A 10001-nucleotide genomic window follows, 5' to 3' on the forward strand; every position below is an offset into this window, starting at 1 on the left:
TACTAAGACTAGCAGAATCCTGAAAATATTTCCTAACCCCTTGGATGTCTGGATGACTGTAAAGCTAGGAGCCTCCTCTCAAACAACTACCACTCATACTTTATGTGTGTGAGAGAAACATGCATGGTGCTAAGCCACTCATACCTCTGACTTGATCTTTTACACCAGTTAGTTACACTCCCTGTTTAGAAAATAAGAGCAGTTGCCTACTGTACTAAACCCCAACCTGGTCACAGGGACAGCCATCCTCAGACCAAATTCTGCCACACTTATTAAAACAAAATTCCTTAGTAGGAAGGAACAAGAACAAAATCTGTTTAATAAGTGCAATGCCATTCTGGATTCTTTATCTTGTACACATTTAAACTATTACTTTTATTGAAAATTTCACACATCACAAGTCCAGAAAAGATTTTTTCCCCTGCATAAAGTGGGCATTAGTAACTAAGAAATCTCCACTACAATCACTGGACACAGGACGACTTAGAGTTTAAATCTCCTAAAGGTCTAGGTTACAAGGCTGTTTATGCTGTATGCATCCACACATGTGTCTAAAAGATTTGGCCAACATTCATATCTTAAGAATACTTAACATTAACAATTAAAGCTAATTAAATAGCTAGTTAACAAATGTTCAGCTTAACCAATTAAAAAATTCTGACATTAATGTGCTAATTAACAAACTTTAAAAAGCATTTAGTCAACTTAGCAACCACAAACCTTGCGTTCGTGCTCCAAGCATGAGGCCTGCCAGGTGTTCTGCTTGCCAGTCAGTCTTGTGAGGAACTGGGAGTTGGATAGAACCCTACCAGACAGAAAGACAGTGCAAAAGTAACCTCTATTCTCCTGCAATAATTGTCATCTTGGAGCTTTATTGCCTCAGTCTGCTAACCTACGCCTTATCCTGGAAGCTTCTAGCCTCCATACAGCCTAATCTAGGGCTAGAATGTTTTCAGCCTCTGAGACTTACTGCTGAGTAAGCTCATCCTTTCTAGATCTTTCTGAGCTATGACTGGCTGGTTCACCTTAGTTGTTCTGGCTCAAACTCCTCTCCAAGGTGATTATTCAATCTGATTTCTCTATTTTGGCCTTCCTTGAATGGCTCTGCTTGACCTCATACTAACTTTGGCAGTGTGTGCTAAGCTTCTGACTCCTTATTCTCTGGACTCATCTGTCTTCACCTGTGTCTTGTTTGTTCTCTCTTCAACCTGTCCCTGTAAAACTCCTCCAGAAAAACTGCCTCCTTCTCCCTCTGTACTGCTCTACTCAACTCTACTGAACTGTTGTTCTCTACAAACTCTACTGTACTCCTGTACATTCTCTCTTCCTCCTATACCATATCTCCCTTAAGTAGCTTCCCTTTCCTCTCTCTTCTCCTGACAGGTGGGCATATCCTATTCTGCCAAATCTTTCTCTGACTTGTCACTCTGTCTGTCATTCTTTAGACAACACTTTCAAACAGGGCTGCTTCCTTCTACAAACTAATTTAATCGTCATTGTTTGGGATTAAAGGAGGGTACTATGAGCATGTCTGTATTTCAGCCAGAAGAATTAAAGGTGTGTGCTAAGAGCTTAGGCACACCTAACTAGAAACAGGGTCAAATATCCTTTAACAAGACAGGGAAAGGGGCCACTGATAAATGAGAAAGATGGCCAATTTCTAGCTTCTTCAGAATCCTTTTGACTGGACACTGAAACTTGGCAAGCTTTTACTCTCATCAGCATGGAGGAACCCACTTCCAACCGACCAGTTCAGACCAGTCAGATATGTTTAAGACTAGTCCCATACATGTTCTTGAGGTCTGTTCCCCTAGCATAGCTGTAAGCCATTTTGTTCCATGCCTGCCAACCATGCCATATTACTGCAGACACAGAAAATAGTTTGACTCACAGTAGGGTTAAGGTGACCACATATCCTGTTATGAGGTTTGTTATTCTTAAGACATCCCAGAACCACAGTCTCAACTTAGGTTCAATCGAATTAAAGGTCAGTTTGAACAGTTATGTCTAAACCATCAAAAGAGCCGACCACCCTACAGCCCTTTCTACACCTGCACATGAGCTCATTGTGGTTTTTGCCTTTATAAACTTGCCCAGGGAAACATTCAAGTGGCAGTCTTATTTCCTGAGTCTATGCTTTGTCCTTGATCAATCAGTCCTGTGGTGTGCATTCAATAAATTCTTTGCTCTTAACTGAGAAGGGTGTTCAAGTGATTTGTGCTGAAGGACCCTAGTTCTTACTGAAGTGTAAGTGCTGTTAAGACGCTTGTCCTGGTAGGAAGTAGGTAGGTTTTGGGGTTCCTGTGAAGGACCCTAGGGGCTTTTGCCAGGCTTACACCCACCGCCTCAGGTCAAGATTAGGCCAAGTACCAGCTTCCTGCCTCAGGTAAAGGCTAGGCCAAGTTCCATCCTCTACCCACAGTTCTCAGAAGGAGCAAGGGGCATTCTTGGAAAACTGCAGAATGTACTGATAGTTACCTGACCCTCTGGTCCCAGATAAAGTTCAAATGCATGTCCTATGCTTGCTAGCCAATAGATTCAATGGTCAGTATGCTTAGCCAATAAGTTTAAACTGTAACCTTGCTGATGTAACCTGTACCCCTAAAGTATAAAACTGCTTGTTATAGCCATTCAGGGTCACCTTCTAGTCACTCGCCATAAGGGGTTGATTGAGGGTCAACCTCGAAATTCAGGAAAAAATAAACCTCTTGCATTTGCATCAAACTCCATTCTGTGTCTCACTTGGGGGGGGGGGGTCTCCCAGTAGTTAAGACTCACTTTGAGCCTTACAGTGCTGTGATTCCTTGACCATAATAAGCTGACTGATCTGAAATGAGGGGAAAGGGACACATCTGGACCACCCAAAACACTTAAAACCCCAGCCTTCTAAGGAGAGCTTTCTCCGTGTTGTAGGGAGACTCTCTTTCCCCCTGTGCCGTGTGTGTGTGTGTGTGTGTGTGTGTGTGTGTGTGTGTGTGTGTCTTAATTTTTACAAAGTTTAATAAAACAGAGTATTCCTATCTAATATACCTAAGATTTTTCCTGCATTTTAATTCTATAATTGGGAGAAGAAAATCATCAAGACCCCTATATGGTAACTATTTAGGAACCTGTCCAAGGTTTGTCTGAAGTTTACTAACTCATTAAGGTCAGGACAGAGCCAAGTCATGGAAAGATAGGAGGGTAGGTGTGTCCATTGAGGTGATACTGCCCCTTTGTCACCCTGGAATGGCAGCCACTTCCCAGAAAGATTAGTCAATTTTTTTCTTTAACAAAAGAGGTTCCCCTTAGATACCCCTCTAATTCTAATGTCTATATATCATAGGGCAAAACATTATTTGAGTTCTTGGGGGCTGACATTGATGGCAAGAGTTAATATTGGCAGCTGACTCAAGGGAGACTTTATAAACATTGCTTCTGATGAGATTGAATTTCTCATTTTTATCTAATCATAGTCTTCCTTGATTAATGGATGTATTTCTTCATTGTCTTATCTTCTTATCCTTCCTCTATTTTGCCCATCTCGCTGTGCCTGTTTGAATCAAAGTCAAAAGAGCTGTTAACAAGTAGGTAAGAGTGTAATGAAGTTAAACCACATGGTGACCAAGGACTTGTGACTAGAGACTGAAACTGTCCAATTGGCCTAAGGACTAAGGCTTGGCATCATGAGGGGAAAAGAAAGAGGCTCCTCTCCTTCATTAAATGGGAGGGAGAACAGTGCTGGACTACATTTCTTAATACTCCACACTTGTCTGCTTTTGTTCCTGCCCCATCAGGTTGTGAACACCCTTGACCTTTTCACCTTTTAGTCAGAATGTCATGAATGGAGTAGAAGAAAAGAATTCTAACAGTTCTTTGTTTCACAATGCTATGTCTGGGCACTGTTTAACCTCATAAGTTTTTTTTTTTAAGGTATAGTTTCTGATTTTGTTTTTATGGATTTCTATGCATTCAAATGTGTATGTCCCTGTGCTCTGTGCTCTGTGTTCATGCGTGTTTCTTGTGCTCTTCATTTCTTTATTGTGTGTTTGTTATTTGTTTTGTCACATTCTGGTTTCCTTGTATTTCATCGTTAGTATTTTTTTAGATGCCTGTATGTTTTTCAATGAGAGAGTGAAGGAAAGAGTATGACGACGATCTGGGCAGACATGTGGGAGAGGAACCTTAATAAAAACATACTGTATAAAAAATATTTTCAAAACAAAATTTCTAAATTCAAAGTCTAATACTTTTTAATCTCAAACCTCTACTTAAATTAATGGAGTTTTCAAAAGAATCCTATTCTTAGTACCAGTGGAAAAATATCTACTTAGAAATATGTCTAAACAAGGTTTATTCAAAAGTATTTGATTTTTTGGGGTAAGCTTTGTCTAAATATCACACGGTAGTTAAAAGCGCTGGACTAGTGTAACTGACCTACTGTGTTTCCAATGATCATGTTTAGAGGTCTATGTTAATATAGAGATATTAAAAGATCAATAGTTTGCTCCTTGCCCTCCAAGGTCAACCAGGTCACAGAGGACTGTGGGACATCCTCAAGATGTTTTTGCCTCTATTGAGTTACTCATTCTCTTGTGTAGGAAGGACATAGAAGCTCCACCTAGTGGACTCTAACTGGTGCCCAGTCTACAAAGAAGATCACCACAGAAAACAAAATGTCTTCATGCCTCCAAGAAAAGTCACAGTCAAGCAAGGTCTTGAAGTTTCCTTTACACTAATGAAGAACTGGTTAAAGGAATGCTAGAGATCCACAGGTTCCTCCAAACTCCAAGTAACCCCTGAGGACCAGACCCTCAACTGGCTTTGTCAATAACAAAGGAAGTTATTTTTGTTTGTTTGTTTGTTTTGTTTTGTTTTGCTATGTGCATGGTCTTAAATGCCCTACAGAAAAGTAAAACAAGGATTTAAATTATTGATATATTTTTTACCAGTCCAAAGAAGTGAACACCTCTGATATGAAGCCTAACCATATGAGATGTTACTTAACTGTTAACTATTTCTCACTAACGATTTTCTTCTTGATAAACTTCTGCACAGATGTAGGACGCCATGACCTCAGTTCAATTTACCATTATACTATCCATGGGTTATTCATGGGTCTAAGCAAAATGACCAACTAAAATGCTGAGACCTGATCTAAGTGTGCTTTTATAAACTATGGAAATATTCACTTTGTGTGTAAGATTGTGTCTCACGGGTGTAATGTATCCTTCTATAACCTAGCCATCAGTGTCCCATGATTAAAAAAGACTGCCAGATACCTTACTGACAAACCCATGAGATTGGGAAAAATTATTCAGGATATCTGAGTATCCTGTCTCTATTGGACAACCTTACAAAACAAGGCCCAAAAGGATTGTATTTCTCCCTTGGATTGTCAGTGGGATATTAACATGTTTTTGTGCCCTCAACAAAATTAGAATCCAGATTTCACTCTGGCTTGGCTCCCAGTGTTAACCCCTTCAAGCATTATGTTGGTACATGGACACAATCATCTGTTGCTAGGAGGGATCTGCCAATGAGTCAGTTATGAACAGCCATTTCACAATTATGCTTCAATCAAACAAAACATGTCAACCGTGATGTAGAGAAGAGCATTTCTCTGATCTTATCCATCGATGGGGCCCTGATGCAGGTTCCAGCAAAATTGCCATTAAACCCTACGAATGAGACACACTAGTCAATGTCAGGAAATACTCCATTCACTTTACCTCTCAATCTTTTCCACACAGCTTAAATAGAAGAAATGCAGAGGCTGACTTCTGACCTTTAACTGGCCAGCCCTGTGAGTTCTTAAAGTAATCCAATAGCCTTCTTCATAACATACTCTTGTAATAGTCAGTGATGTCAAAGATGTCATCCACCCCATTAAGAACATGGCAAAGCTCTGGGCTGGGATGGCAAACCCATCCCCTACTGGATGTATAAGCTCCACGGCCTGAACATCAACTACATCTGTGAGATTTGTGGGAACTACACCTACCGAGGGCCTAAGGCCTTCCAGCGACACTTCGCTGAATGGGGTCATGCTCATGGCATGAGGTGTTTGAGCATCCCAAACATTGCCCCCTTTGCAAATGTGACACAGATTGAAGATGCTGTCTCCTTGTGGGCCAAGCTGAAACTGCAGAAAGCTTCAGAACGATGGCAGCCTGACACCGAGGAAGCATATGAAGACTCCAGTGGAAATGTTGTGAACATATACAAGGATCTGAAAAGACAAGAACTGCTCTATTGATTGGCCATGCCTGGGCTTCCGTGAGAAGCCTGAGAAGATTTTTCCCAACCAAATGTTCTTAAAGACTTTTTGCTATGTAGTATCTACCAAGGCGTGCTGACAGATTGCAGAATTGAGATGTGTTTTATCTTTGTTTTATATTAAAAAGATTTGTGGAAAATTAAAAAAAAAAGAACATGGCAAAGCATGCAAGGACCCTGTGGGTGACATTTTGTTAGTTGTGATTTGTTTGCATGTTCCCTTTAGTGCGGGCGAAGCTGCCCTACTGTGTTATTAGGGGATTGACACATACGACCACACACTAAATAATCCGTCATGAACGTCTTCAAGCTGCAGAGCTGGGCGTACCAGTAGCTTTTCGGTACGTGTGGAAGCCTCAGAACAACCATGACACAACCACAGTGGGTTATAAAGGCCTGAAATCCCTTTGAGAGTCATGAATCCATGCTCAAGGGATCAGGAACCTGAAATCTGATGTCTGCATAATGGTATCAGCATGGGAAAATACAAAGCATTAGGTCAAGAAGAGTACGACTTGAGTTTAGGACGCATGCACTTAATTTTCCTGGCTTCTGGGGGCACGCACTGCTGAACAGTGATGTTCACATTCAGAGTGGGCCTTCCCTATCAGCCTGCTGACCTGTGAGCCGATCATCTGTGGAAACATCTCTCCAGACACACCCTGACATAGGTCATCATCTAGGTTTCCCTCAGTGCAATCAAGTTGACAATGAAGACCAAACATCACAGGAAGCAGGGAGATGGCTGTGAACATGGAATTCTCTAACTGTGCCTGCATTATAGTTTTGGTTCTAAAAGAAAATAAAGTAAGGAGATCAGTTCTTATCAGCATAGCAAAGGTAAGTGTCTAGCAACTTCTAGAAGTAACCGGATAACACGTGTGCATGATTACCACTCTTTTAAGGCAACATGTCACCACTGCGGGGGCGGGGGTGTCCTCTAGCATCCCTGCATCTTCAGTGGTGTGGAAAGAAAGGTCAGTTCTTTTTCAACCTTAGCATTTCACAGGCCACAGAGAGGCAGCAGCATAGCCTCAGGCCTGCATATTTAGTCTCTTCCTCAAAGATTTTTAGTCTACTTTCTCCATCAATGTTGTATGCAAGTGCTCGGACAAATAGGTCAATTCTCCTGTAGGCCTGCAGCCTCCCTAAGGCTATGCCTAAGGGAAATGTACCCTTAGTTTCAGTCTTCTTGCTCTCTTCGTACCTATTTGAAGTTTCTGTATAAATTGTTTAAAGTCCTGTATAAAACCAACTCTAATTTGGAGCTGTGAAAAGAAAGACCCCAACAAAGGATCTGCCCTGTGTCCCCTTTGTCCCCTATGTGCCCTGTGTCTTCTACTCTCCCCAAAATAGATGGAGTTCTCTGCCATTTGTCTCTTTATGAACTTACTCTTCCTCACAGATACATCTTTTTTCTCACACTATTGCAGAGAAAAAAAATCTTAAAAACTCAAACTGGCGAGACATTAATGAGACTCTTTAGGTTCAACTCCAGGAGTGGGGGTTCCCTTGTACTCTAATCTCTGACAGTTACACAGCTCTGTAAATGGAAGAAGACTGAGAATATCACTCTCAGTCACAGAATTTACAAATACTTTTTGAAATGTTGGCCAATATATAGAGTTAATTATTCCTGACAGGAAATGTATCGCCCTTTGGAAGGTTAGAAGTTCATCTCAGTCTTTCTGATTACTCCAGTCTCCAGTTTATCCCTTGAACCTGTTAAAACATCTTACTGCTTACATCAATTATAAGTTAAATGAGTTAATGCTATTAAGAACTTTGGCAAGCATTTGTTACATATCTGTATGAGAATTGTGACTTTATGCTTTGAAGCAATATTTTAGTATTGCTACCTACCTTTTGGCATATAAATCAGCAGATTCGGTGTTTGAGTCTCTTTTCTTCTATTCCCAGACCCAGTGAATGACCAAAGTCAGGGTGAGAATGCTGAACCTTGACTAAACTGAACCTTAAAAATCTGCTCAGGGCCTTAATGCTAATTCTGGTCCCCAACCTCTCCACTCAGTTACATCTATCTCAACTCTACACTTTCTTTTAAACCTACATTTCACATCAAAACAATGTATTAAAAATAGACACCTAAATTATAAATTAAATCTAGACACACAACTGTTGGGTTGGTCTGTGTGATACGCAAATCACCTTTGCCTACTGAGCTATTTAAAATGCATTACTGTTTCCTGTCTTAGTTTCTCTGCCTGTTGCTGTGATCAAATCCTTTGACAAAACTAAGTTCAGGGAAAAAGGTTTAGTCTGGCTACAGTTCAAGGTACAGTCCATCATGGTGGGGGAGTCAACATGGCGGGAGCTTGAAGCATCTGTCCAAACTACATCCACAGACAGGAAGCAGAGTGAGGATTGCAATGCTCTTCCGGGTGCTCTTCAGACCCCTCCCTCTAAACAGTCTAGGATTTCCGGCAGGAAGCAGTGCTACCCACAGTGTTGCGTTCTTCCTGTTCTGACTAGTTTTATGTCAACTTGAGGCAAGCTAGAGTCATTTAGAAAAAGATACTCTTGATGAGAAAATGTCTCCATAAGATTGGCCTGTAAGCAAGACTGCATTTCCTTAATTACTGATTGGTTTGAGAGGGCTCAACCCACCCTGAGTGGTGCCGTCCCTGCCAAGTGGACCTGGGTGCTCTGAGAAAACAGGCTGGGTAAGTTAGAAAGAAGCAAGCCAGGAAGCAGCAGTCATCCCTGACCCTTGCTTCAGTTCCTGCCTCCAGGTTCATGTCTTGAGTCCCTGCCCTGACTTCTCTGAATGGTAGACTGACTACAGCCCACAAGCCGAAATGAACTCTTCCTTCCCCAAACTGCTTCTAATCACAGCAGTAGAAGCCCTAACCACACTCCTTTTAATCTCAATTAACATACTCAACATAATCCTCCACAGACATCTCCAGAGACCCATCGCTTGGGTGGTTATAGATCCTGTCAAAGTAATGTCATACGCCATTCCTTCCTTTTGCCTCAGAAAAGTTTCTGAGCAAGGATCAGGATGAGTTTCTCTCTCTCTCTCTCTCTCTCTCTCTCTCTCTCTCTCTCTCTCTCTCTCTCTCTCTCTCTCAGATGTTTCTTACTTGGATCCAACAAGCTGGCATCACTCTCATTCTCCTGACAACTTCTCTCAATTTCTTTGCCCAACTTTTACCACTCTCTACCTAAAATAGCTTTTATTTCTCTCGATATCTCTCCGTGTTTTCTGTAAATGTTGACAATCACGAATGGTATCCACGTGTGTATTAGCTTTCTATTGCTGTGTGTGTGTGTGTGTGTGTGTGTGTGTGTGTGTGTGTGTGTGTGTGTTATTACCCCACACATTTCAGCATAAAACCACACAATTTACTATCTCACCTTCGAAAGTGATCAGGTGGCTATCTGGAAAAGGCCAACATCCATGAAGAACAGAACTCACAGTAGATGATTTTCTCAAACGCAGCTGAGCAAACCTCCTACCATCACACAGTTCCACACAGTACAACTATATCAGTGTACCCTACCGTCATACTCCCTTTACTAAGGTTTTCAGTCAGGTGGTATCACAGGCCAGTGTTTTATTAAGACCGTTTGAGGGAAATTGACAGAAGGTGAGTCAGGCAGCGATGTAGATATTTTCTTGTTTTTAAGCTGTATCCTACTGTACTGTCTTCAAATACTCTGATTTAGCACATAGCTTACAGTCTCCCTGGTTGTAAGAGAACCTCCTTTATGAGAAG

This window comes from Rattus norvegicus, chromosome 7, assembly GCF_021556685.1.
Source record: "Rattus norvegicus strain SHRSP/BbbUtx chromosome 7, alternate assembly SHRSP_T2T, whole genome shotgun sequence".
NCBI classification, from domain to species: Eukaryota; Metazoa; Chordata; class Mammalia; order Rodentia; family Muridae; genus Rattus; species Rattus norvegicus.